General features: G+C 39.9%; 1 long non-coding RNA gene across 1 annotated transcript in view; it reads right to left on the minus strand.

Moving 5' to 3' along the window:
• The window catches only part of LOC141489131 (uncharacterized), a 129,956-nt gene that overhangs the window by 32,168 nt on the left and 70,813 nt on the right, over window positions 1-26,975 (minus strand). The gene's annotated exons all lie outside the window — the stretch shown is intronic.

A 26,975-nucleotide genomic window follows, 5' to 3' on the forward strand; every position in this document is an offset into this window, starting at 1 on the left:
CTCCCTTGGTTTCAATGCCTTTCTGTCTGCTGGCTCATTACCTATTGTCTACAAGCATACCCTTGTCTCTTCCATCCTGATACAAAAAAGAAACCTCAGTTGATCCTTCCATCCTTGCTATCTCTCATCTTTATGCTCTTTTGCAGTTAAACTCCCCCAAAAGACAATCTACAATTGATTCTTCCCCTATCTCTCCTCTCACTATCTTTTTAACCCCTTCCAATCCTCCTTACTGAAACTTTTCTCTCCAAAGTGCCAAATCCAAAGGCTTTTCTTAGTTCTCATTTACCCTGATTCCCTGCAGCCATGGACACTGTTGATCACTCGCTCCTCCTCAATAATCTCTTCATTTGGGCTTTGGGGCCTTCCCTCTCTCTGGTTCTCCCAATTGTCTGATCTCTCCTTGCCGAATCCTCCTATAGCCACAAGTGTCCCTCAGTTTCCATCATGGATCTTCTCTTCTCCCCCTAAACAACTTCACTTGAAGATCTCATCAGCTCCCATGGATTTAATTACCATCTCTATGCTGATGATTCTTAAGTGTACCTTTTTTGTCCCAATTTCTCTGATAGTCTCCTATCTTGAATTCTCAACTTCCTTCCAGATATCTAAAACTGGATAGCCAAAAGGCATTTTTAAAATCACCACATCCCAGGGCAACTAGGTGGCATAGGGATTAGAGCACCAGCCCTGGAGTCAGGAGGACCTGAGTTCAAATTTGACCTCAGATACTTAATAATTACCTAGTTGTGACCTTGGGCAAGTCACTTCACTTCACTGACTGGCCTCCTCCCCCCAAAAAAGCCAAAAAAGTAAAAAATAAAATCACCGTATCCTAAACAGAACTCATGACTTTTTCTCCCAGAAAATTAAAGAACCACACACCTTCCCTATTACAGAAGAGGACCCCATTATCCTCCTCATGCCTCAGGTTTGAAATCTAGGAGTCATTCTTAATGCTTCCCTATCTCTCACACACACACACCCCAATTTCAAGGTGCTGACAAGACACTTAATTTCACCTCTACAACATTCCATACAAAAACTTATCACCTCACCCCTAAGGATTGTAGTAGCTGCTGGGTAAGACCCCAATCAAGTCCATCTTCCATGCATCCACTAAAGTGATTTTGCTAAAGTAAAGGTTCAACTGTGTCACACACACACACACACACACACACACACACACACACACACACACTCAATAAGCTTCAGTGACTCCCCACTACCTCCAGGATCAAATACAAAAAGCTCTAATTGGCTTTCCAAGTTCCTCCTACCTATCTCAACTCCCACCTTTCTAATTTCTTAGTCCTTGACACAAACACTCTTCAAACAAAAGACAGCATTCTTCTGTCTTTTCCACAAACAAAACCCTCTAGCTCTCAGATTCAGGCATTCTCTTTGTCTCCCACACCCAGAATGTTCTTCCTCCTCATCCCTGCCACCAACTCCCTGGTTCCTTTAAGTCCTAACTAAAATTCCATTTTTCTACCAGAAACCTTTTCCAGCCTTTCCCAGCTCCTCCCAATCTTAGTGCCTTCCCTCTCTTAATTATTTCCTATTTATTCTGTATATAGATTGCTTTGTATATATTTGCCTGTCTCACCCCATTAGATTGTTAGGTCCTTGTCTTTTTTAATCCCTATTATTTTGCAAAGTAAGGGACATATAGTAGATGTTTAATGTTCATTTGTGGCTTCCTTGCCTGTCTCATATACATATATATATATATGATATATATTTATGTATGTCTGTCTATATTTATGTAGCTTTACACACACACCCACACCCATATAATTCCTTTTTTCTATTTTTCTTTGTGGGTTTTTCTGTGGGTTTTCATTAAACCCCTGAAATTTAGTGGCCCATCCCTTTCATTTAACTCCCTTACTGCAACTCTCAGTTACCTGTAAGCAAATGCAAAGGAGAGGAAGTCAGCTTGAGGTTAGAGCGTGGATGGGGGCTAAGGGAAGGGATCTAGAGAGATCAAAGGGATGCGTCATTCTCTAAGTTGGCCCTTCAGTTGGGATGGAGTTCTGTGCCCCTGACTGCTTGAAGTGAAGGACCTATCTTTTACAAGCCCAGAATGGGCCACTGCCAGGCAGAGCCATCGGACGGTCTCTCATTAAGTCTTTATAAATGACGGCCCAATCAGAGAAAGAGCAGCCAAAAGGGCAAAGGTCCCTCCCAAGCACTTTGGCAAAAAAAGAGAGGCTCCTTCCATTTACTGTCCTAGCCCTGCCCCCCATCCCAAATGTTCTTGCACAAACATTTTGAAAACTATTGTTCTTGTTTCCAGCGCCAACATCTGTTGGCCGCCCTATAAAGCAGGAACAGCTGTCAGTCATGCAGACATCACTCTGTAAATCTGCCCCAACAATGCTGTTTTCAAGTCCAGGGTCCTAGGGCAGGTTTATGAGGTGCCATCGCCATGATTAACAATGCCAGGAAAGAACTGTGCAGGTGCAGGAAGAGAGAGGGAGAGGGGAAAAAAAGGAGAGGAGGAAGGGGCCATTCCTGACCAGTCTGGGGCACACTGCAGAACAGTTTGCAGTCAATTCAGAAATGTGTTGAGTTTGGTTTTTTTAACTTTAAGCACCAAGCCTCTTGGCCTGGGTTTGCACATGCCAGCCCAGAGAGGTAAAAAGGAAAAAAATCTTAACTACTTATTCTGACAATTGACCCTTCACTCTAGCAGATCATTTTCTGATATTTGCACTTCCTCCTGGATGCTTTGGCATGAGAAAGGTAGTCCTCAGTGCTTAGCACAGGTCACTTAATAAATTCTTGATTTCTCTAGTCATGGAAAATATGAGTCATTCTTCAAAATGGTAATGAGAGCTTGTGGTGTCTTGAGCATCCTCTAAGAAAGTGGGGGAAAATCATTCTTTGTTTACTCAAGAAAGGAGCAGTAGAAAGGACTTTGGTTCTGAAAGCAAGGGACCTGAGTTCAGATTCTGATTTTGCTACTTGGCTACTGAATATGACTTTAGCTAGGCCAAGACGCTCAGTTTCCATATTAGTCATGAAGGGGTTGCATCGATGGTGAATAATCTTTGAGATCCCTTCTAACTAGAGTTGTATATTCTCTCTCCCTCTAGAAATGACTTTCCTTTGACTTATCAGTGCACACACAGCTTCCCTCCCCTGGAATGGAAGCTCTCTGAGTTCAGGGGCTAGGTTTTTCTCCCTTTTTTGGATCTCCTCCCCTAGTACAATGACTGTACAAAAGTACTACTTAAGATTTGCTTCTTAAATAGTGAACATGAGGATCTGAAGCCTAATCCTCACTTCACAGCTGAACCTCTGGTCTAGAACAAGGCTCTATCTTCTGCCCCAGGGTTCCGTGAGCCTTTGAAGAATCATGTCTGTATTCTTCAGTACCACCAATTTGAGGTTTTAAGATGATCAGTTAAGGGGAATTGTTGTCATAATTTCTGGAGGCAGCTAGGTGGTGCTGCAGTGGATAGAGCACTAGGCCTGGAGTCAGGAAGACTCATCCTCCTGAATTAAAATGTAGCCTCAGAATGTGGCCCAAATGGGGTCACAAAGAGTCAGATGGGATGGAAATAACTGAACATGTGTCAGCAAGTTGTAAATAAAGACGTATTTACTGAGGTGGTACCAGGAAAAAGAATTTCTCCAAGACATTCTCCCCTTACAAAGTCTCTGACACACTCTTCCATTCATTACCCAAGGGAAAGTGGGCTTAAACTTAAGAAGCGCATGTGTTAAAGTGGTACCACATGTCCTGATTTCTGGAAGTCTTTCTCTCCCTTTTGTGGGGTCCTTAAGAAGTTCTCCTGTGGCATGGTATCTCGAGAAGACCTAGAGGTGAGTCCAGATTTTTATATATATTGGCACTGGAATCCTGAGCAAGTAAGTTAACCTCAGAACCTCAGGTAATTCTTAAAGGCTTTAAAGAATAGTTGCCAGTCTTCTTTGGTAAAGGGAATTCTCTCATGTGAAATTGCCTTCATTGAAAAAATTTCAGGTCTGGATCCCCCCAGAAAACATCCTCTCCAGTAATTAATTAATTAGTTGATCAAATGATTAAATAAATAAATGAATGAATGAATGAAACAAACTCACCCTAAGAAACATAGATGAGCAAAACCACGAAAATATTCTATGAACCCTTCTTAGCCCAGGTCTGTATCTATTCCTCTCCTGTGTCAACCTGAAATCACAATTACCTTTATCACTTCTTCCAAATCCCTCAAGATGTCCCTTCCATGTTCTTTTGATTCATCTTACTTTTCCAAATGGCAGCCCACTTCAAGAACTCTCCTAGGGTCTTTATTTTTAAACCAGATTTCTAAGGAAAATATGAAAATATCAATAGGTAAAGAGATAGTGGGAGGGTGTAGGTGTACAGTTCACAAACTTTAATATAAGCTACCATTTCTTTTGTTGTTAAGTCATTTCAGTTGTGTCTGACTCTTTGTCTCTCAATTTGAAGTTTTCTTGGCAAAAACACTGGAGAGGTTTGCCATTTCCTTCCACAGCTCATTTGACAAATGAAGAAACTGAGGCAAACAGGATTAAGGGACCTTCTCAGGGCCCCAACTGCCAGTAAGTGTTTAAGGTCAGACTTAAACTCAGAAAAAAAAGAGTCTTCCTGACTTCAGACCCAGCCATCTATCTGCTTCACCATCCAGCAGTCCTATCAACTGCTGCATTCCATTAAAAATATGTTTTGGCATCATAAAAGAGCATGAAAAATGGGAAAGATTTGCCTTGGAAGAAACAAATATTGGTCTGTCAAAAAGATAAAAACCTGGGGAGAGACACCGAGAAAGCCTGTCACAGGGTGGCGGGTGAGAACAAAGGTAGGTGGGGGAGGGGTAGCCAGGTGATGCAGTGGAATAGAACACTGACCCTGGAGTCAGGAGGACCTGAGTTCAAATTTGACCTCAGACACTTAATAATTACCTAGCTGTGTGACCTTGGGCAAGTCACTTAACCCCATTGCCTTACAAAAACTGAGAGAGAGAGAGAGAGAGAGAGAGAGTAGAATCTTCTATTACCCAAAAGAATATAACTCTAGAAAGTAGTTATGTCATTTCTTTGAAGACAAAAACACTTTCCCTTCTTCTCTTTGTCTTCCCCACACCAAGAACGATGCATGGCAAATGGGGGAAACTAATTAGAAGTTGGTTAAGTCAAATGGGATGAATTTTAAATTAAACCATACTAGAGAGCATCACCAGTTGGAAGCAACCTAGAACTACAGGAAGAGCCATAAAGCAGAGCAATCTGTCCCACCACCTGCTGGGAGAGCTCAGGAACTACAGGGCCATACTTGAGAGGTAATGCCTGCTGGTAACAGCAGGTGGTTACAGCAGGGAAAGGAATTGATCTAATTTTGACAGCAGGTGAATGAGGATTTGCATACACTTTGGGAGGGAGTTGCTCTTATGGTGGACTCTTATCCCAAGGTTTCTGGTTTTGCACTTTGATTTATTTTATCCAATATAGCCTTTTTTCCCATTGTGAGCTATAGATTTAAAAGGAAGAATTCAGTCTCATGGTACCAGACACACATTTTCTCAGGGTGATACTCATACCAGAGTGAGAACAAATCCCTCAGATATATTTGAATCTTTCATGTCAAAAGAATCTCTAACACAAGAGTCACATGTGTAGCTAGACCTCCCTGTGGCAAGACATATAGTTGTGTGCAGACAGATTAGCATTGGAAAATAATGCAAATTTTGACTTCTGAATTCCCAAGGTCTCAGACATTTTAACATTGAAGTGATGTCATTTTCTTGCAGAAAATTATTTTGTCAAAACATGGGAATGGTAACCAGAAATACTAAGCTTTGGGGTCATGTTACAGAATGACTGCCAAACTCTACCAAGACAAATTAAATCATTTTTATTATTTTGGGATAAACTCCATGAAGCAAAGGCTACTCAACTCTATAGAAATGTCATCTACTGCCCATCTGAAGGTCCAGAGAGAAGTATTTTCAATCAGCAGATAGCATTATGAAACATATTCTAGTAGGCTTTTTCATCTGTTAACAAAACTTAGTGATCACTCTAACAACTTCAGTACTTATGATATGGTTCCTATGAGCAAAGAAAGCTGGAGCTAGGGGAAAGATTACAGATAATAAATCCCATACCTCTCATTTGACCAATAATTTGAATGTTTTCTAATCTTGAATTATATAACTTAATAGATGGTAATAATTTAGAATGAAGATGATGATTGGGGGTGATGATGATGATGATGATGATGATGATGATGATGATGATGATGGCTAATATTAACATTTAAAGCAAAGTTTTTGATTCCCATTATTTCATTTGATACTTTGGCAAGGATTTTTTGGCAAGTCTTCAAAATCGTGAAGTTAAACTTCTTTTTAGCTCTTTTGTGCATCAGGTCAACAGTCAATGAGTCAGATTAATCAGTTTTATATAACCTAATTTTGAATGTAGGTGAATGAGGATTTGCATACACTTTGGGAGGGAGTTTCTCTTATGGCAGACTCTTATCTCAAGGTTTCTGTTTTTGCACTTTGATTTATTTCATCTATATCCATATCCATATTTTTGATTTATTTATTTTATCTCTACATCTTTGACATTCATCTAATGGGGGTGGATTGGGATGAATAAGATGATCATTAAAGCCCCTTTAACTCAAATTCTGCAATTTCTGGGGATGATTCCTAATATATCTAAATGAGTCTATAGCTACTTTGTGTATAGACTTGTCTTTTGATACTTTTTTGAAAACTCTCCTGATCAGTAATCAAATTTTTTCTCAAATCGATGCTAAAACAGGTTTTCTGGATCCTGTGTATCAACAATAAATAACATTAACATAAACAAACAAATAATGTTTAAACAAACAATGTTTCAAATATTTTTGTTTAAAAACAGCTTGTTTTATTTTAATTTTTTAAATTTAATATATTTATAGATATATAGATAGATATTTTAATTTGTTTTCCAATCTTTTTTGCACGGTTTTGAGTTTTATAATTATTCTCCCTCCCTCCCTTCCCTCCCCCCTTCCCTCCAACAGAAGACTTTACATTTGCATTCATGTTAAGCATAGATGGAAATTGGATGTGTTGTGAGAGAAGAATCAGATCCAAAAGGAAGAAAGAAAGCATTAGAGAGAGAGAGAGAGTAAAATTTGAATAATATATGACAACTTTTAAAAATTGAAGCTAGTAAGTTTTGGTCTTTGTTTAACTCCACAGTTCCTTCTCTGGATACAGATAGTGATCTCCATCACAAATTCACTAAAATTGCTCCTGATTATTGCGCTGATGGCATGAACAAGTCCATCATGTTATTGTGTACACTGTTCTTCTGGTTCTGCTCCTCTCACTTGGCATCAATTCATAAAAGTCTTTCCAGGATTTTCTGAAATTTCATCCCTCATAATATCTTTAGAACAATAGAGTTCCATCACATACAAATACAACATTTTGTTCAACCATTACTCAATGGATGGACATCCCCTCAATTTCCAATTCTTTGCCACTACAAAAAAAAGCTGCTATGAATATTTTTGTCTATGTGGGCTATTTTTAAAATATTTTATAAAAATATCTAAATAAATTGTAAAATATTTTAAAATGTTTCAAAATATTTTAAATGTAATAATGAATGTATGGTATAGATCCCACACAACTCTGGAATTCTTTGCTAACCTAGGTTCAGTACCGGTTGTTTAGGGTAGAAAAGATTTCGCAAATATGGCTTGAAAACTCAACCAGCACATTTCCTACCAATATCCCAGGCAAAGCTTTTAATTAGAATAGAATAGAGAAGTAAATAATCAGGGGAAATTGAGTAGCTGCATGCTTCTCTACCCCTGTGTCCCATGGCTGGATCCCCACTTTGTTGCAAATTGGACAGGGAACATTTCTCCATATGTAAGATACTCACATGCTTACAGCACTGGCCCAGCTCCAGTGACTCTTGGGTTCCATCACTCAACCACCAACTGTGCTTTATTGCTACCCCATTTTCCCTGCCCATCTGCCATTCCACTGCTGCCACTAGGCTTCCTTTTTCCTCACAGGAGTGTTCTCAGTTCTTTCTGGTTCCCCAAGTGCACATGGCCGATCACATTTCCATTCCTTTTCTGAGCTGGATCCTCAACTAAGCCTCTCTGGCAAACAAGAACCCTGGAGGTAATTATCGAAATCATTTCTTCCACCATCCTTCCTCCAACACGCACCTCTATGAATTACCTGCAGACTCCCCTAGATTTGAGACTGGAGTAAATCTATTGCTTCCCACTCCAAATAGGATTATAAAAGATATCTCCAAAGTCATGTAAATTGGAATACTTAAAGAAGGAAATACTTAGAAAACTTGAACAGAATAAGGAAACTAGCCACCAGATTTGCATTCCTGCTGCTCTAGCCCAGGTCCCTTCCCCCCTGGAAACAGATTAAATGGATTTGGATTAAATCATCACAAGGATCTTACACCCATTTTGGAAAATCCAAAATTCTGTCCACTATTTTTCATCCAATAGACTGTTCTGTCTCTAACCACAAACCATATCCACAATACTATGACCACTGAACCTTCTGAAAAGAGCCACACAAAAATGGGAAATTGTCGTCTCAGAATAGAACGGATTTAATTGTCATGGTTCTAAAAGCAGAGTCAAGAGTAAACTGGTCATGTTCTCCTTTTACATACTGATTATATGGAAGATCTGTTTCCCTCTTCCCATCCCTTTTTCATTGATTTTCAACATAAGGGTCATAAAAAGAATACAAGTTGACTCATCAATATTTCCTGCATCCACAATTTGAAGAGCCCTTGTAAAGGGGCTTCTAGGTGGCACAGCTTGTGTTCTGGGGTATGTCAATCCAACCCATTCTCTACACTGAGCAATACCAGTCAGGAATCATTTCTGAAGTTCCAAAAGAGCTTTGGTCTCTTTGAAAAGTTCCTGCAGCAAGGATTCCAGCTCTGTTTTTTATTAGGCCGTGACATTAGCATTTTCATTAGCCTAAAAAGAACCATATTCTGCTTCTCCAACAATAGAAACAGGACGGTTCCTTGTCTTTCATCATTTCTTCTGGAACTGCCTTGGAATTTTCCTCTTTCATGTAGGTAAGATTCACCTCACAGTTTGTCTTCTCTGGATAGACACATGGAGGCTAGAAATAATATCCCTTTGAAATCACTCACCATTGGAGTATTCTGACTTTAAAAAGCACAGAGGTCACCCTCTGCCATGTTTATATATTAACAAAGGGTCCCGTGCCCTTCAACAGCCCTGGTGATCAAAACATTCCTGTAGGGATCATTGAAGCATAACAGAGGTCAAAATTCACAGTATGGTAGAACTGGAAAGGACCTGGGAGACAAGCTAATCCGACTCCTACATCCTAAATGAGAAAAGAAACCTGACTTTCCCAAGATCCCACAGCCCACTATTAGATGACTTGTTTAAATGGAGAATATCTATATCCAACCCCATTTCCAGGCAGTGAGGTGGCAAAGTGGCTAGAGCACTGACCCTGGAGTCAGGAGGACTTAAGTTCAAATCTGGCCTCAGATACTTAATGATTACCTAGCTGTGTGACCTTGGGGAAGTCACTAAACACCACTGCCTTGCAAAAACCTAAAAAAAAAAAAAATGAGACCTTTATCTAAATACCTAGTTGTGAACATTGTTTCCCAAAATAAAGAAACATACTTCCACACCTCTCCTTATCTAGGGACTAGGGATCCAGAGGTAAAACTTCAACTGGCCACCTGCTGTGACCCTTTGTCCTCAGGACTTTCACCTTCTAGTGGGATGCCATTTTCTATATTCCTTAACCAAGAATAACCTATGACTTCACTGTCACACTGGACTAGGATTGTGTGAGCCAACTGTCATTTGGGAAAATCCAGCAAATGTGACTGGATGGTTTTTACTCAGCTGTTTGGCACAGATGGAACTTATAAGCCAATGAGGATGGTAAAGAGCATTCCCCACTAATTTCCACTCTGGCTTTCTTCCAGGAACTCTTTTGTGGTATGGGGATGATCCTGGCACCCTAAGGCTCTCCGTGTGGAGCCCAAGCTGCGGCAGAGAAGTTTTGAGGATAGACCTAGACACAGAATGCAACAATACTGAATTGGGATTTTGAGGTTTCTAAACTGTTTTATTGATCTTATCTTTTCTGAATTTCACAACCACCCTGTAATTTAGGTTATTATCTCCAATTGACATATATGCAAACTGAGGCTGCAAGAGGTAGAGTGACTTGCAAAGGGTCACCTAGCTGGTAAACTTCTGAGGCAGGATTCAAACACAACAATTTCAGACTCCAAGGTCAACACCGTCCCTCCATCACAGTATCTAGGCTACCAGTAAGGTCATAGTAATCCTCCCACATCATCTGCTCACCTGAAGCAGATTATGGTTTGGAATGAGGGGAGGGTGGGGGACTAGAAATCACAGCTTATTGAAATCTTCTCAATGAAGTCACACTGTTTCAAGTCAGAAGAGTTGTGTGGGGTCATTTAGCCCAACCATCTCATTCCACAGATAAAGAAAGGGTGCAAAGAGGTGGTGGTGCTAGGATTCAAACCTAGTCCTTGGAGACTCTACCCAGGCTGCACCCACAGCCTCTGGGATGATGCCTCAGCATGGCCAACTCTAGTCTTTTCCTGACCTATGTCACTAGAATATAAGGAGAGTGTTGGCTTCCCTTTTGTATTTGCATCCTCACTAGCAGAGTGAGCACATAGTCAGAATTAACAAATGCTCAGTGATTGATGCATTGCTTGAAGTGATGCAAACCTTTAGCTTGAGCAACTCCAAATGTTATCCATAGTTTTTCAATGAGAAAACTGAGGCATAGAGAGGGCAGGGAGTTTATAAAAGCCCAGGGATAGTTAGGGACAGCGCCAAGAATAGAAAACAGGGTCCTAGGTGACCCACTCCAGGCCCATGGCTATCCAGTCTGTGGTGGTCATGAATATCAGACAATATGCTAGAATTTGTGGGGAGGGAACTCAGTATTTCAGCTTTTTACAACAGTATATGGTCTGAAACCTTTATTGGTAGGAGGGGGTTACTTAGCTTCTGAATATGAATAGAGCCCCCCAAAAGGTGCTTCTCTCCATTTTTCTTTAACACCTCCCAAAAGTCTAGAGGTCAGCCAGTTCATTCTTAGCATATGCTAAACCAAGTACTAACCTGTTGAGAATCAAAGAAAGGCAGAAATAATATCCCTACCCTGTAGGAGACAGCACCCAAAAAATCAAAGGCATTACAGACTGTCCAGTATAGTGGGGGGGTGACCTCGGGGGAAGCACTAAGATGGAGACCACGGGTGACTTGGGAATTGACTCCTCCAGAAAGGAGATTTGAAGCTGGGTCTTTAAGAATGTTGGGACCCTGAGAAGTGGAGAAGGGGGAGAAAACAAGGAATGGTGAAAAGTCAGTGCAAAAACCCTGAGCTGGGGGAGAAAAGAGTAAGTGCTTGGTAGGACCAATTCAAAGAGTCATGGGAAGTGTAAAGGGCTCTATGAAGGTGCTTGGTGCCTCTGGGATTGACCCAATAGGTGAGTGATATTGTCAGATCTCTGCTTTAGAAAAGCCCCCTGTCTGCTAAGGGAAGGAGGGAGAAGAGATGAGGCAGGAAGACAAGTTGGCAGATTTTATCTGGCCCCAGAATTTCATCTTGAAGGGTAGAGAGAAATTCTATAGGTAGAGATGAGTGAGGGACAATGACCATTCAAAGTTTAGACTCATACATTGTTTACTCAGTTTTATAATAATTCTAGAAGGGATCTTAGAGACCATTAAGTCTAACCAACTCATTTTACATATAAGGAAACTGAAGCACAGGGAGATAAAGTAACTTATCCAGGGTCATATGAATAGCCATTACTTGAGGCAGAATTTGAAACTAAATTTCTCTGATTCCAAATCTAGTATTCTTTCCATGAAACCAGTTTTCTTGTTAAGTTATTCAGAACAAAGAGGACAAAAGGACAGAGCTGAGAACATATGGGGAATTGTTCAGAGAATAATGAGTCATCAAGGTTAGTTGGCCTATGTGAAGGGGAGTCATGGACTGAATTATTAACCTGCTTTATTCATTCAAAATTTTAAATTCTGATATGGAACTCTCACTCCACTCAAAATTCCCAAAATAAGATACAACTTTACCAGAAACCAAGAGGAAGCCATTGCTGATCTGTGTTCAATCTTCTGAAGAAAAGCCAGGCTCTAAAGGAGGAATAGGCAGAAGATGAAGAGGCAGAAGACCTCGATTTGGGTTGGAATCCTAGATTTGACAAGATGAGTCTCTGATTGGACTATATCCTTTCCCTTCTCTGGGACATAGTGTCTCCAATGACTCAATGAACAAGAGAGACTAGATGGATTTTCTAACCTCTTCAAGCTCAAAATTCCATGAATTCTAACTCTCTGACCCCAGACAAGACAACTTAAGGGGGGGATTTGTATGGGATGTTTCAAAAGAGCCCTGAGCTGGCCCTGGAGGTCCCTTCAGTCCTCCAAAGTCATGGAAGCCGATGCTACCTGTATTGCTTGCATCACAAACCTTTATGATAAGTAGGAAATGAGTGCCTGTATATAAAAGTTAGTGGTCTATCGTGTTTACAATGTGTGAAGTCAAACTGCAGAACTGTGCTCTGCAAGAAACAAACCCATCCTTCCTGATTGCTCTGCCATACCAGTGGATGGAAAAGGAAACTCGATGAAATTTCCAAAGCTTTCCTTCCTGTGTCAGTGGACAGGCAATAAAGCAGGGGTATCTCCTCCTCGTCTTAGACACTCTAGTTTTGTTGAATGTCCATCTTTACACAAAACTGTGCCCAGGACCCCTGCTCTGCCTCCCCTCCCCCAATTCCTTCTTCTGAAATTCCTCCAGTATCCATTCAATAAATACTTATCTTTTTTTTGGATCCTCAGCACCTATCAGAATGCCTGATACATTGTAGGAGCTTAATAGTTGCTTATTTGTTGATTGATACATTTTTGAAAGCACACTTTCCAAGATGACTTCACTTCATTCATGGTGTCATCCAAGATTGATTGGCAACAGAAGTTGGAGAAATTGTGCAGAAATTATTTCTTGCTCAGTACGGTTGATGCTGATGGCCTCTGAGGTGTCTTCTAACTGCAAGAGTCTTTGATCTTGCCATTCAATTCCATATAGCTGCCCTAAGTATTCTCTTCCAATGCCTAGGCAGACCAATTCACTGGAGAAAATTGGGGTACTGCAAGGCTACTGTGGAAGTCTGTAGGATGACAATGCTAAAGCATCATTTCATCTATCCCAGTTTTTAAGTAAGCAGCCCCCTTACTCCCCCACCCACAAAAAGCCATCTCCAACCATGCAGATGTCTCTGTGAATGCCTCAAGCAGAGAACCTTGGCTTTGGTTACTGAATTAGGTCCAGTTTCCTGAGTCAGTCCACTTCTTACAAAGCCTTAATTGGAATGGAGCAAATGATTGAGGAAGCCAAATGGGAATGCTACACTCTCGTCCCTCAGTCACTCTCCTCCTCATCACAACATGTTCTTTGCTGTTTTGAAATACGCATTTATTTGAGGATTTTCTACCTTCTGGCCATCTATTGCATTTCCATTTTTCCCATTCTTGAGCAATGTTATTAAGTAAATATCAAAGGTGCTTGATCCAAAGAAGAGAATCCTTATTGAGGCTGGGAAGCTAGGAATAAAAATTATTCCTATGTGAAGGGCTATTGTCAGCGAAAAGGAGAATCTGCTTTGATCTGCTTGGGTCCAAGAGGCAGAATGAGGAATAACAATGAAAAGGCAGAAAGGAATTCATTAAGGATCATGGGAAAAGCAATCATGAGAACTAGAGATATTCACAAGTAGCTTGTGAATGGCGCATTCAAAGACACTGAGGCATCAAGCCATTTAAAATAAGAAGACTAGGACCTTGGAAAGTTAATCACCATCTCTAGGATAATAAGGCCAAGAGGAACCAGAGGAAAGATGTGAAATCATGGGATTTAGATTTGAAGAGGTTTTAAAGTCAATCTAGTCTCTCTCTCTCTCTCTCTCTCTCTCTCTCTCTCTCTCTCTCTTTCATTGTGCAATTAGAGAAACTATATTCCAGTGAAGACAAGTGATCTAGCCCAAGTCATAGACATAGCTTGCCAGATCTAGGATTCCAACTCAAACCTACAGTTAGTAGTTTTTCCTTGCTAGCACACTGTGTGATCGCAAGAGAATGGGGTCTGAAGAGGTGGCTAGGTGGCGCAATGGATAGAGCATCAGCCCTGGCCCTGGAGTCAGGAGTACATGAGTTCAAATCCGGCCTCAGACACTTAATAATTACCTAGATGTGTGGCCTTGGGCAAGGCACTTAACCCCATTTGCCTTACAAAAAAAAATAACCTGAAAAAAAAGAGAGAATGGGGTCTCTCCATTCCCAGTAGGCTTTGGTGAAAAGCCAAATAGAGAGAGCTTGTCAAAAATTTTAAAAAGGAGAATTTTTTTTGTTTAATTGGAGTGGACAGAAGGGGAGACCTTTCTTTCTGCCCCTTAGTCTGTAATTTTGGGCAAAGGAGAAGCAAGGGTGTTATAAGCAAAACTTGATGTTCTTGGAGAACACAACTAGATGCAGGTGATGCTGAACCTAAACAGTAGTCCTTAACAAGCCAGTGTCAAGGCAGAAATCTCTAGAGAAGTAGAATTCAGGGATCTATGCTTGGCCTTTTCCTATTAAGTAGTTGCAGCAGAGACTTTTTTAAAGACATCATCAATACTTACCCCATTTACATTTATAGGTGACAATTAGGAAACAATCAAGATAACAGTAAGGATGAAGAAATATCTTGATAATAGCTAGACATTATCAACCTTGGAATGCAAAAAAATAGTTTTATAAATATTGTGTATATCTCCAGAAAAGATAATCATTCATTATAGAGAGATCTGGATGCAGGGGGTTAATGCACCATAATCTCAATATATCACCAGTGATATATGGAAGCCAAAACAAGAAATGCAGTCATTGGCCTTCTTTAGGATGGAATGTTTTTCAGAAATGAGGTGATTCTTCTGCTGAGCTCTGCCCTGGTCAAAGGCTATCTGGAGTACTCAGCTGCAGGCTTCATGTTTTAGGAAGAACAATGATGATGTGGAATGAATACAAAGAAAGGCAGCCAGAGGGTAAACAGCTCTGAGATCATGCCATGGGATGATTGGCTGAAGAAAGTGGGAAGAGTTAGCTTGAAGAAGAGGTGAGTTAGAGAGGGTGTCTTGGTTCCGACTTTTCCCTTCTTTCACCTTACATCCTTTCACACATTCCATAATCTGCTGACACTGACCTCCACACTATACCACACATGATATTCTGTTTCCTGCACGTGCATATTCACTAGCCGTTCCCACAAAAAATGAACTGAGTCCTAGCTTCCCGCTTATCAGAAGGCACCAAGCAAAAACCCAGTGGTCATTTGCTAAGGATATTTTATTTTATTTTCCTTTTTACTGGGTATACTTTAAATAAGATTCTTAGATTGCTTCTAATTCTGAGATTCTGTGATTGTCCTCTTCTTCTCACATGTTGTAGATGGAAAGAACTTGATAATAAATTTAGGTGATATAATTTAAAACTCATTTTTAAATGAGTTCCTCCAAGATAATTCTAACCAAAAACATCTGTGCCCGCTATTCCCATGTTCATTTTCAGCCTCCCATTGAGGTGGGCCATCCTTCCAGATTCCAGACTTGTTGATGTAACTCTCATGGTTGCAGCAACATCACCACATGGTCCCCTCCCCCTCCCTCATGAATGTCCTTAATTAAATCTATTGGCTCATTCCTTTGTTAGCCAGATTTCAGAATTAAACCTTTTCAGCTCCATTCCCACTTACTCTGTATTCCAGGTTGGATTTCCATTAGAAGAGATACCACAGATGTTCTCCATGGTGTAACATTCCCAGCATTCCATCTTGCAGGGCACCACAGTACCTAGAAGTACTTGTCATAAACAGAGACTTGTCACTAGCCTATCCATCTCAGATAGGGAGGTTGAGTCTGGACTCAGCCCTCAAAGAAGCTTGTCAAGTAACCTGAAGCACGCCACGGTGATGGCATTGACCTTCCAAATGTGCAGTCACTTTTCGTGACTCCATATATCTATTTGATTGCTCCACCACGTGTTTGTCAGCAAAGTACTCTCTTCCCATTTGCACATCTTTCATTTTCCTTTGTAGATTAATTGGATGCATATGCACATTTCCCTATCTGGAAAGGAATGTCGACTTTGTCTTGTGTCTGTGTGTTCATCTTTTGGGTGTTCCAAATGCTGTAATGGAGAATCTAGTGCAGGACCAACATTATATTTTCTAAGTTTTGCTCTCTCTGTCAGGCGCAGCTGCTGGACTCTTGGTGTACAGTGGTGCCATTTACAAGGCCCCAAACCCCTGAAATTCCTGTGACCCTTGGAAGCACTCCCACTTTGGCCTTCCTTTTTTCCTGGCTCATTTGTCCTGCTCCCAGCTCAGTGATTCACAGAGTCTTGAAGATGGCAAAGCCTTCAGAGGCCCACTAGTCCTATTAAATAGGATCAAAGCAAATAAATCCCACTTTATGGTCTTCTACTGAGCTGGAGGCGACCTAATTTATATTACCATGATTTGTCTTGGCCAAATCATTCATCCCCTAGTGACCAAAGTTCTGACCAAGAGCTTCTCAGTGCTTGACTGGTCCTCATCTATTCCATGGTCAACTTAGGTGGTGCAGTGGATAGAGACAGAGCATTGACCTTGGAGTCAGGAGTATGGGAGTTCGAATACAGCCTCAGACACTTGTCATTTACTGGCTGTGTGACCTTGGGCAAGTCACTTAACCCTGATTGCCTTGCATCCAGGACCACCTCCAGTCATCCTGATTCCTATCTGGCCACTTACCCAGATGGTTCTGGAGGTGAAAGTTAGACTGGTGACTTCGCACAGCACCCTTCACTCAAATCCAATGCATATGCTTATCTTGGTGTTACCTTCCTGATGTCATGGTCTTCCTCAAAGACAAAGAACAAACATTATCCTCCTCCTCCTCCTCCTTCTCCTCCTCTTCCTCCTCCTCCTCATCATCATCATCATCATCACCATCATCATAATTCAGTTAACCTGGAGACAGGATAATGCATGCCCAGAATAGGAATCTGATAATGCTTGCAATGGGCACCACTGGAAGAAATGCAAGCATCAATAAAAGCATCCATCCATCAAATGTTGAGGTAAGTTCTGTGCACCATATTTTAATTCACCCAACGCACAGGTGTTGGCAATGCCTACAATGCATTTGCTTTGTACAACAGGTGAGGACCTTCCCTTTGTCAGGATACACCATCATCTCTTTTATTTGCAACTTAAAGTTTCACAGTTAACTGAGTTAACACTGAGACTTACAGTCCATAGGAGTCAAAGTTAGGGCTTCAATTCATATCAGTCTGACTCCAGTTCAGTAATTGCCCTGCAAAATATAATCTTGGACTCAGAGAGAATGGCATGCCTACATAACTCAGGGTTTTCAGACTTCACTACCAGATTTTCCTGACTTCAATTCCAATATTCTACCCATTTACATTGTGATCTCTGCCATATCTGACATAAGACCAATGCTTGGACCAGGGGATATTTTCCAATCAAACAGTATTCACAGACAAGGCATATTTTCCTTGCTCCCTCCTTATCACTAGTTCATATGAGAAAGGATAATCCTCTTGCCAAGAAGTACCCAGTCTAGGGGTTCTTAGCATTTTCAGGGGTCATGGCAGTCTTTGGCAATCTGATGATGAAGTCCATAGAGTTCTCAGAATAATATTGGGTTTTATTTTTTTAATTCATAATCGAAGAAAATGTAAAATTTCAGGGACTGGTTAGTGAAAATAAAGATATGCTATTTTCCCATCAAAGTTCACAGAACACCCTAAAGACTATCCGCAAATCCTTTAGAGACCCATCAATACCAAGTTAAGAACCTCTGGTCCATCCAAAGGCTGTGAATGGATATGGAAATAGAGTCAGGTCAGCAGTGGAAAAAATATTGAAAAGGTCACATAATAATAGTCGACAGAGATTAATGAGTCATTTTACCACTGGACATTATGGGATCTTCAGCAAGTATCATTCTATGTGCATTCTATAGTAATTCAGGGGTAGATGAAGCATCCTCTCCTTCCAAATACCAGCCTCCCTATTAGAAATCCATTCCTCTGAATAGCCTCAAGCAGTTAGTCCCTGGACTTCAGTGTCCTTATTAAAAGGGCAGGGTTTTAGTAGATCTGTTCCTGGAATCACTGCTTCTTGTATATTCCTTCATTTATGAAACAAGCACATATTAAGCACCTAGAGTGTGCCAGACACTGTGTTTTATACTAGAGATGTGAAGGTAAAGTCCCTCCCTGCCAGCAAGAAGTCTACATTCTATTGGGGGGGGGGCGCTGATGACTACATATTAGCTATACATTAAGTATAAATTAGATAAAAGCAAATTTTCTGGAGGTGGGGCACAGATAGTTTTATATTTTTCATAGAGGAATCTGGAGAGACCTCTTGGCTAACTAATACTTACTAACTGTATGACTGTGGACAGGTACCATAATCTCTTTGTACCTTGAAATTCTCGAAATTTCTCTATTTGGAAAATAGCCACAACAATTTTGATTCTCTCCATATTTTCATGAGAGAGGACTTCATCAGCTTTAAAACTATTAAACCATAAAATTTCATTGCATGCATTCATAGATGTCTATCTAGAAGGGAGTCAGAACTCTTCAATTCATTCATCAAACCGATGAGGAAAAGGGATTTGGATTCAAAGGGATAAATGACTTATCCAAAGTCATAAATAATTGGCAGAAATGTGATGTGAATCCAAGCACTCTAATTCTAAATACAGCTCTCTTACTATTCGATCCTGCACCTACTGAATTAGTAAATATTTGTTCTTTGATATACAAACTCCAAGAGATTTATGACAACTGGCCATCAACATTGTGCTGGGCAGATCTTCATGCTTATTCTGGACTTCAGGCTCCCAGGCCACAGAACTACCTTGCCCAGAATCCTGAATTTCTAGTCCATATACCATTGATCATGCCTCTGTTTAGGTCTCAAACCCAGAATACCCTGATGCCAACCCAGATCACAAATTACACAACCAAATTTTGCTCACCTTACAATGTAGTTTGAGACTCTAGTCTCTGACCTTTTTCATTAAATTTAGATTCCAAGGTCCACATTTGAATCCTGCCACCAAGGCAATCTTGGGCAAACCCCTTCCCCTTCTGGTCCATAATTTCCATATTTGTAAAATGAAAGGAGTAGATTACATGATCTATAAATGTCCATCCTAGAGTCAGCATTTTGTCCCATTGTCCTAAATTAGAGATTATGTATGTATGTATGTATAAATAATATATGTGTGTGTGAATATCTGTATGTATGTGGGCATGTGTTTATGTGCATATCAGCACATTTATATCACATATGTTTTACATACTTGTGAAATTAGTCATGTATTTCTACAAATATGCATATAATCCCCATATATATATATATATATGTATATATATAAAACTTTTTTTTTAGATTTTTTCAAGACAAATGGGGTTAATGGCTTACCAAAGGCCACACAGCTAGGTAATTATTAAGTGTCTGAGGCCGGATTTAAACTCAGGTACTCCTGACTTCAGGGCCAGTGCTCTATCCACTGCACCACCTAGCTGCCCCTCTATAAAACTTTCAAAAGTTATTTGAATAAATTATTATTGCTTAGTCCATTTCAAATTCTGGCATATATATATATATATATATATATATATATATATATATATAAATTCAATTATGCAATCCAGAATAATTAAAAAAGCACTGACTCTCAGAGATTTTGTCAGTTCAGCTGGTTTTGTCTATTGGAAAAGGAATTATCCAGATCTTAAATCTGTTAGAGTCCGCAAATCAATTCTTTCTTTTCCTGACTGTGGGGAAAAGGGCATGGGAAAGAAAAGTCCAGGGAGCTGGTGCAGACAGAGAGCTTCTAATGTCTTTTTCCTTCATTGAAAGTCTGGCACCTTCATATGTTCATGACAGCATTTTAATTGACATTTGTTTCCCTGTCTCTGACAGAATGGATCTATTAGTATGCTATTAAGAAAATAAAGACCTACATTATTCTTTACATCCCCTGCCCTCTATCTTTTATGCTTCTTAATGAAGACACCTCCAGATATCTTTCTCCAATTCATTCTGTAAATATTAGATGTAGAGAGCAAACCTCTTTCAAAGGAAAGTAGATGGAAAAATCTCTTCTTTTAGTTGCATTTTCTTTCTTCCATTGTGGGCCACTGATGATAAAACCAAATATATATGCCCTAATTATTCTTGAATGTGGCATAAAAAGATGAGAACCCTACTGTGAGGTCTAAAGTATTTAAACCCCAAGGGCATCTCAGTCTTACCATCAAATCTGACTAATGCTCACCCAGAGACAGATGTGAATGAAAGAAGCATAGTTCTATCATACCTCTTCAGCAAGGTAAAACTTTGTTCTGCAAAAGACATTCATTTCTCAAGATCCTGATTCTTGAAGATTTATAATATTGACCAGGAGAATGACGGAAGGGTCCATCTTTGATTTTGAACGAGATTTTCCATTTGATTTTCCTTCCTGGAATCAGATGGATTCTAATGACCAGTTTCTCACTCAGGGAGAAAATTGTGCACTTCAGTGCCCGTCTTTAGAAGATCAGCTGTCACCCTGGCCTTCTTTTACATCTCAATCCTTCTTTTGTGCCAGTCAAATTTCATTCCCTGACCTGGAGACCCAGATTCTGCAGCTCGTGGAAGGTGCTGAATTGGACAGCTCCTTGTCAGTCCAAATCCTGGAAGAAAGGCCCAAGGACTCCAGTCCTCCAGTCCCTACTCAATCTTACAAGGGACAAAGACATGCTGCCAACATTAGAGAAAGGAAGAGGATGCTCAGTATTAATTCTGCCTTCAATGAGCTCAGGAATCGTGTGCCAACTTTCCCATATGAGAAGCGGCTTTCCAAGATTGATATCCTTAGATTAGCCATTGCCTACATTGCCCTCCTCAGGGACATCCTAATCTCAGGCTGTGACCCCAAGTCCTATATAGATCAATACATAAAAGATGGATATAAGTGTCAGAAGGATGCCATCTGGAACACCAGTGGTAAGTATGTCATTAATACAAGAGCTGTTATTTCTTAGAAGAATGATGTATCATTCAGATGACAGGCCTCAGACATGAATGTTAGCCCACAACTATTTCGGCATGTGCAGCTACATCATTTGGAAATTTACCCATAAAGTTAAAGGCTATTTTAGTGCAATAATAACAAGCCAATGTTAATGTGCTTGAGGATGCTAGCCGAAAAATATCCTTATTACTAAAAATGAAATATAGCAACCCCAGGATCTGGAAGGCATGGGAAAGTTTGATTATTTACTGGATTATGGCTTCCCCCATGGTCACTTTTAAAAAGATTGCCTTATTCTGTACTAATGGAAAACAATGGAAATAGTTGATTTCTGTATGTTAGTACTGGCTTGCATTTTCAAGGGTTTTTTTATTTTTACTGAGCAGGATATTGGTGTCAAAATCTCACAAAATAAATTTTAGTCAATTATCAGAATAAAAAATCACATTGAATCCTAACTGGCCTAAGTATCACATATATATAACACGGGTGCTTTTAAGTCTGAATTATAGGGCTAATAGCTTCCTGAAAGATATCATGTTGAAACTCTAAGGACTTTGAATCCCTCAGTGTCAGATCAATTTAATGGCTTCCTTTGCCAAATAAAAATAAAAAAAATTAAAAGACACAAACATTTTATGTAAAAAGAATGCAGTGGTTTCCTTCAGGAAAAAAAAAGTGGTGAACCTGAATAAATGTGGCTGTTAAATTATCAAAAAACAAGCAAGTAATGACTAGGACGGTAAAGAGGAATGTTATGTTCAACAAAGTGCATTTAGAATATGATATTCCAGTGGCCATGAACTCACAGTTAGCTGCACCAGTACTGTCCAGAGCCAAGGTTTCCAAGTTCAAAGCTGAAGGCATGGAATTGGTGTCTTTTCCTGTCTGCACTTCGAGCTGACCATTGTTTTGACCTGGTTAGTCTGAGATGAAATTCATGAATGTACCTCTTTGTGCCAGTAGTTTCTTTGGAGCATCTGCAGAGAGTGAGAACTCTCACTGAAAGCCTCTCAAATGAATACACTTTGTCCATGTTCAGTTTGAATATATCCCATTTCATCCTGCCCCCCCCAACTCTCTTCTTCTGCTCCTTGCAGATCTGACAGCCCGCCTTTCCTGGATCAAATGGAATTAGACATGTCCCAGGGAAGTAAGATTGCTTCTGACATTGCAGCTGCTGCATTCTCCCCATTGCTAATGGAAGATAGAAGCCTAATAACAACTGGGGGCCTGTCTGCCCCAATAACAGGCAGGTGGGAAGAAAGAGGCGGCAAGGGGCCTTAAAACAATTGGACCTCCTCAACTGCAAAGTTTCTTCCTGAGCCTATGTTTCCCTTTGCCCTTCATTTATCTGTCTTTCTTTGTATGTGTGGAGGGAGAGGGAGCTCTTTCTTTTCCATTACTAAATTCATACTATAGTAAATGAAACATTTTTAAAGAAAAAGATGAACATAGCATCATGGATCCAGATGGGACCTTTAAGGTCATTTAACATGACCCAATACTGGTACACTTAGAATCTAGCATTGCAATGATCTTAGTGCTCTCTGTTATAGATGAAAAACTCAGATTCAGAGAGGTTATTAACTTGTCTGAGGTTAGCAACATGTTTTTGCTTGCTTAGCTTCAGGAAGGTGTGGATTCAAATCCTGCCTTTGCCACTGTGTGACCAGGGAGTGAGTCACACATCCCTGCTGAGCCTTGCAAAGTCCCCAGTACATTTAAAAAGTTAAAGATAATCTCACTGTCTTCAGTAGGTGATAGGGTTTAGAGTTACCTCATTAGAGGACCTCAGAGAGCATCTTTTCCATCCCTTTTATTTTATAGGGGAAGAAACTGAAACTCAAGGATGACAAATAATTTACTCAAGGACACATATGGCAAAGCTGGGATTTCAGTCCAATAAGCTTTCAGTTCAATTCAACACACATCAATTAAATTCTGACTTGTGTGTGGTTTATTTGAGGCAATAATGTTATAAAATTTCTGGGCTTAAATTGATATCTATATGGCAGGCTTTTATTATTTAATTCTCATCTTAATTTTATCATGTTGAGATAGAAAAGGACTTGGGACAAACCATTATGTTGTCATTAATCATTTATGTTCTGTGAGTAAGGAGGTAGATCAAATTATATCTTGTCATAATGAGAGAGAAATATTGATATTATTGTGATGGTTTTACAAGGTGCCAAGCTTAAGCTTTTAAATATACCTGTATTGGGGGAATGCTCATTTTTCAAATTAAAAAACATTAAACAGAGGAAATTACATAACCAGACTCATAGTTCTTCAGTCCCTGAGTATCTCCCAAGGTCCTTCCAATCCGCCAGACTCATTGATGAATAAACGTGATTCCAAAGGGGAAGCCAAAGAGGAAAATCCAACTGATCAACTTTGTCAATCTGACAGAAAAGTATGTGGTTCGAATTATTTTTTTCGGAAATACAATCAGCCAGATAGAATGGTTTTTTCGTCTTTGTGAAGACATGTCTTAAATTAGTTAACTGCATACATTTTCATTTTCTAGGAGGAGAGAAGAAAAGAATCACCATGATATTCTCTGTGTAGGGGACTGCCAATGAGGAATTCTTCCTCCCCAAGTGAAGGTGATCCTTGCTTTCTCCTTAAAATAGTTTCTGAGAGGAGTCAGAGGTTGACTTGGCCACCCATCACTGGTCCTAGGTAGGGCTTCTGTGCATCTGAAAGAATTCGTATATATTTTCATATTCTGGTCTTTTGGGTTTTATTTTATTTTTTTGCTAGACCAGTGATTTTATTAGGGTGGAGGACTTCTAAGATGAAAACTCTGTCATTTGAAGGATTGCAATTAATATCCATAGACAATTACCTCAGACTTATATGCTCAAGGTCACACACCTGATATGTGGCAAAGGGGGCCCTGAAACTTCTTGGCTTCCTGACTTTGAGACTTACTCTTTAATCACTGTTCCATCCACTGAGTGAAGGTAGAGAGCAGTCTAGCCCTCTTTTGTCTCATATAGGGGTAAGAGCACTGACTGAAGAGGAAATATTCCTGAGTTTGAGGCCAGCTCGCCCCCCACCAGCACTTATTAGTTCTATGCCCAGAGTCAAATCATTTGATCTTTCTTGGTCTTATTTCCTGTTTCTGTAAAGTGGGACAAAAAGTAAGAACTCATTCATTGTTAAGGAAAGAACATCCCTCTCCATCACCCTGGAAGCCAGAATTGTACTCCATCCTTTAATAAACTCTAATTGAGTATTTAAGCTATATGTTGGGGCCTGCTTTCAGTTTGGAGTGATGGGTGGCAACTCTTAGTATGTTGTAAGCATCTGCTACTGAATGGGAGGGGACAAGCAGGAGAGACTCAACACCTCTCTAGTTTCTTGAACTATTTCCTTCAACTCCAAATCCTGCCATTCTGGACTCTAATATTTATCTTTATACTATACAGGAAATTTTTCCTACATCTCAAAGTTGTTTTATCTCTTATTCATTTTATAACTCCTTCCCTTTTTTAGATCACTTTTGACCAATTCACTACATTTTTCTGTTTTTGAATTCTATCCTATAATTTCTCTTTTTTTAGGTTTTTGCAAGGCATTGGGGTTAAGTGACTTGCCCAAGGCCACACAGCTAGGTCATTATTAAGTGTCTGAGGCCAGATTTGAACTCAGGTCCTCCCGACTCCAGGGCCAGTGCTCTATCCACTGTGCCACCTAGCCCCGCCATCCCATCATTTCTAACAGTGTTGCTAGTTTATCTCTTCATATCTGACTGAATCCATTTCTGTTTATTCCTAATTCCAGTGGTAACTCTTCCTTTTTCCTACTTTTTATGTTTCCTTTGCAAGATAGAGCAATGAATATGAATATTTATTGAAATGAATTATAATCCTGTCTGTATCTAGTTAATAGTTCTTTTACATTAAGTTGTATCATCTACAAGATGAAATCTATGAATGCACCTCTTTCTTGTGAGCAATACTTTTTCATATTTTGGCAGAATATAAAGTTATAATTTCATCCATTTACCAAGCGTGATGTCCCTTCTTTCTAACCCTTTTTCAATATTCACAGCCATATCATCAGAGTTAGAACCATCTCTGAGACTCTTCAATATTTTTGAAAAGTGACCCATCAACTTTCCACACTGACAAAGGAACCCTCTTCCATGATTCTGGCTTACTCTAATCATTAGCAACTTAGTTCTTCCTTACACCCAACTGAAATCTTTTTCTTAGAAACTTTTGCTTATTACTCCTAGGTCCAACCTCTGGATCTGAGTGAATGGACAATGGCCAGGACAAGACAATGTCCTACCTTAAATATATTACCTAGAATCGATTCGATAGAATGAAAGTGATCTGATCAAGGTAAAGAGTAGTAAGATTATCATCTCACTAGTCTTGTGATGATAAATTAAGAGCTAGAAAGGACTTAAGACACCATCTGGAATAGCACCTTCCTTTTACAGATGAGGAAACAGACCAAGACAAGTGAATTGCTCAGGATTACATAGGCTAAAAGTTTAAAAAACAGTTGGAACCCCAAGCCAAAGAACTGTGTTCTTTCCAAATCTCCATCTTTTTTAATGAAACCCAAGATTCCATCAGCCTTCTCAGCTGCCCTTTAATACCACTCACTGACTATCGTCTCCCAATGTTGAGTCTCCTCTTCTCATTTCCCCTATTACAGAGCCACAGAGTATACCCTGGAACTGAAATGAACTCCATCTAAAATGATTATTATTGTTGCTGTTGTTAATAAAAAATATAATTTGTATTTCTAAGAAATCTGGAAGTTTGCAAAGTGATATATGCCTTTTGATCCTCACAGCAACCCTGAGATGCTGTTGCTATTATTATCAACCCCATTTTACAGCTGAAAAAATGACAAATAAAGGTAAAGTAACTTGTCCCAGGTCACATGACTATTAAGCATCAGATTCGATTTGAACTTTGATATTATTGTCTCCTATGTTAACGTTCTAACCACTTTGACACCTCAATTACTTCATATAGACTATTTGGGATCAACCTGTGGTAGAGCCCTTTGAGCTCATTTTGGTCTGATCAGCCACAGCTGGACACCCTATAATCTGTCTCTAATATAGTGATGTCATTTTGGTCTTCTTCAGTAATGGAGGACAAGAACCACCCCATCTTGGAACCATCCAACCTGGATCAGATGAACCCACACCTCTTCAGCATTCATTAAAAAAAATTGACTGCAACCTAAATTTATTCATCAAATTTGACTCCTTAGGGCTATTGCAACTTGCCCAGAATGGCCTCCACGATACATCACTAAGCCAAAAGTGTCTGAAGTAACTGTAAACATAGAAACTAAGAATAAAGCTTGTTCTTCATTTTCAGAAAAAGACCATGATATCAGGGGAGTGATGCCCTGACAAGCCCTTGAACTGCATTTAAGTGTGAAGTCACCAGACTCACTTTCTCCTCCAGAGCCTTCTGGGTCCAGAGACATGAATCAGGATGACTGGAGCTGGCCCTGGATGCAAGGCTGTCAGGATTAAGTGACTTGCCCAAGGTCACACAGTTAATTAGGGTCAGTTGTCTGAGGCTACATTTGAACTCTCAACCTCCTGACTCCAAGATCAGTGCTCTATCCACTGTACCATCTAAAAGGCTTCTCAGTTCCCCTTCCTGACCACATGTTCCTTGCTGATTGCCTTAAAATAAGGTAAAAGCATCCTAAATAAATACAATGGAAAAAGCTGGAGA

Source organism: Macrotis lagotis, chromosome 5 (assembly GCF_037893015.1).
Source record: "Macrotis lagotis isolate mMagLag1 chromosome 5, bilby.v1.9.chrom.fasta, whole genome shotgun sequence".
NCBI classification, from domain to species: domain Eukaryota; kingdom Metazoa; phylum Chordata; class Mammalia; order Peramelemorphia; family Peramelidae; genus Macrotis; species Macrotis lagotis.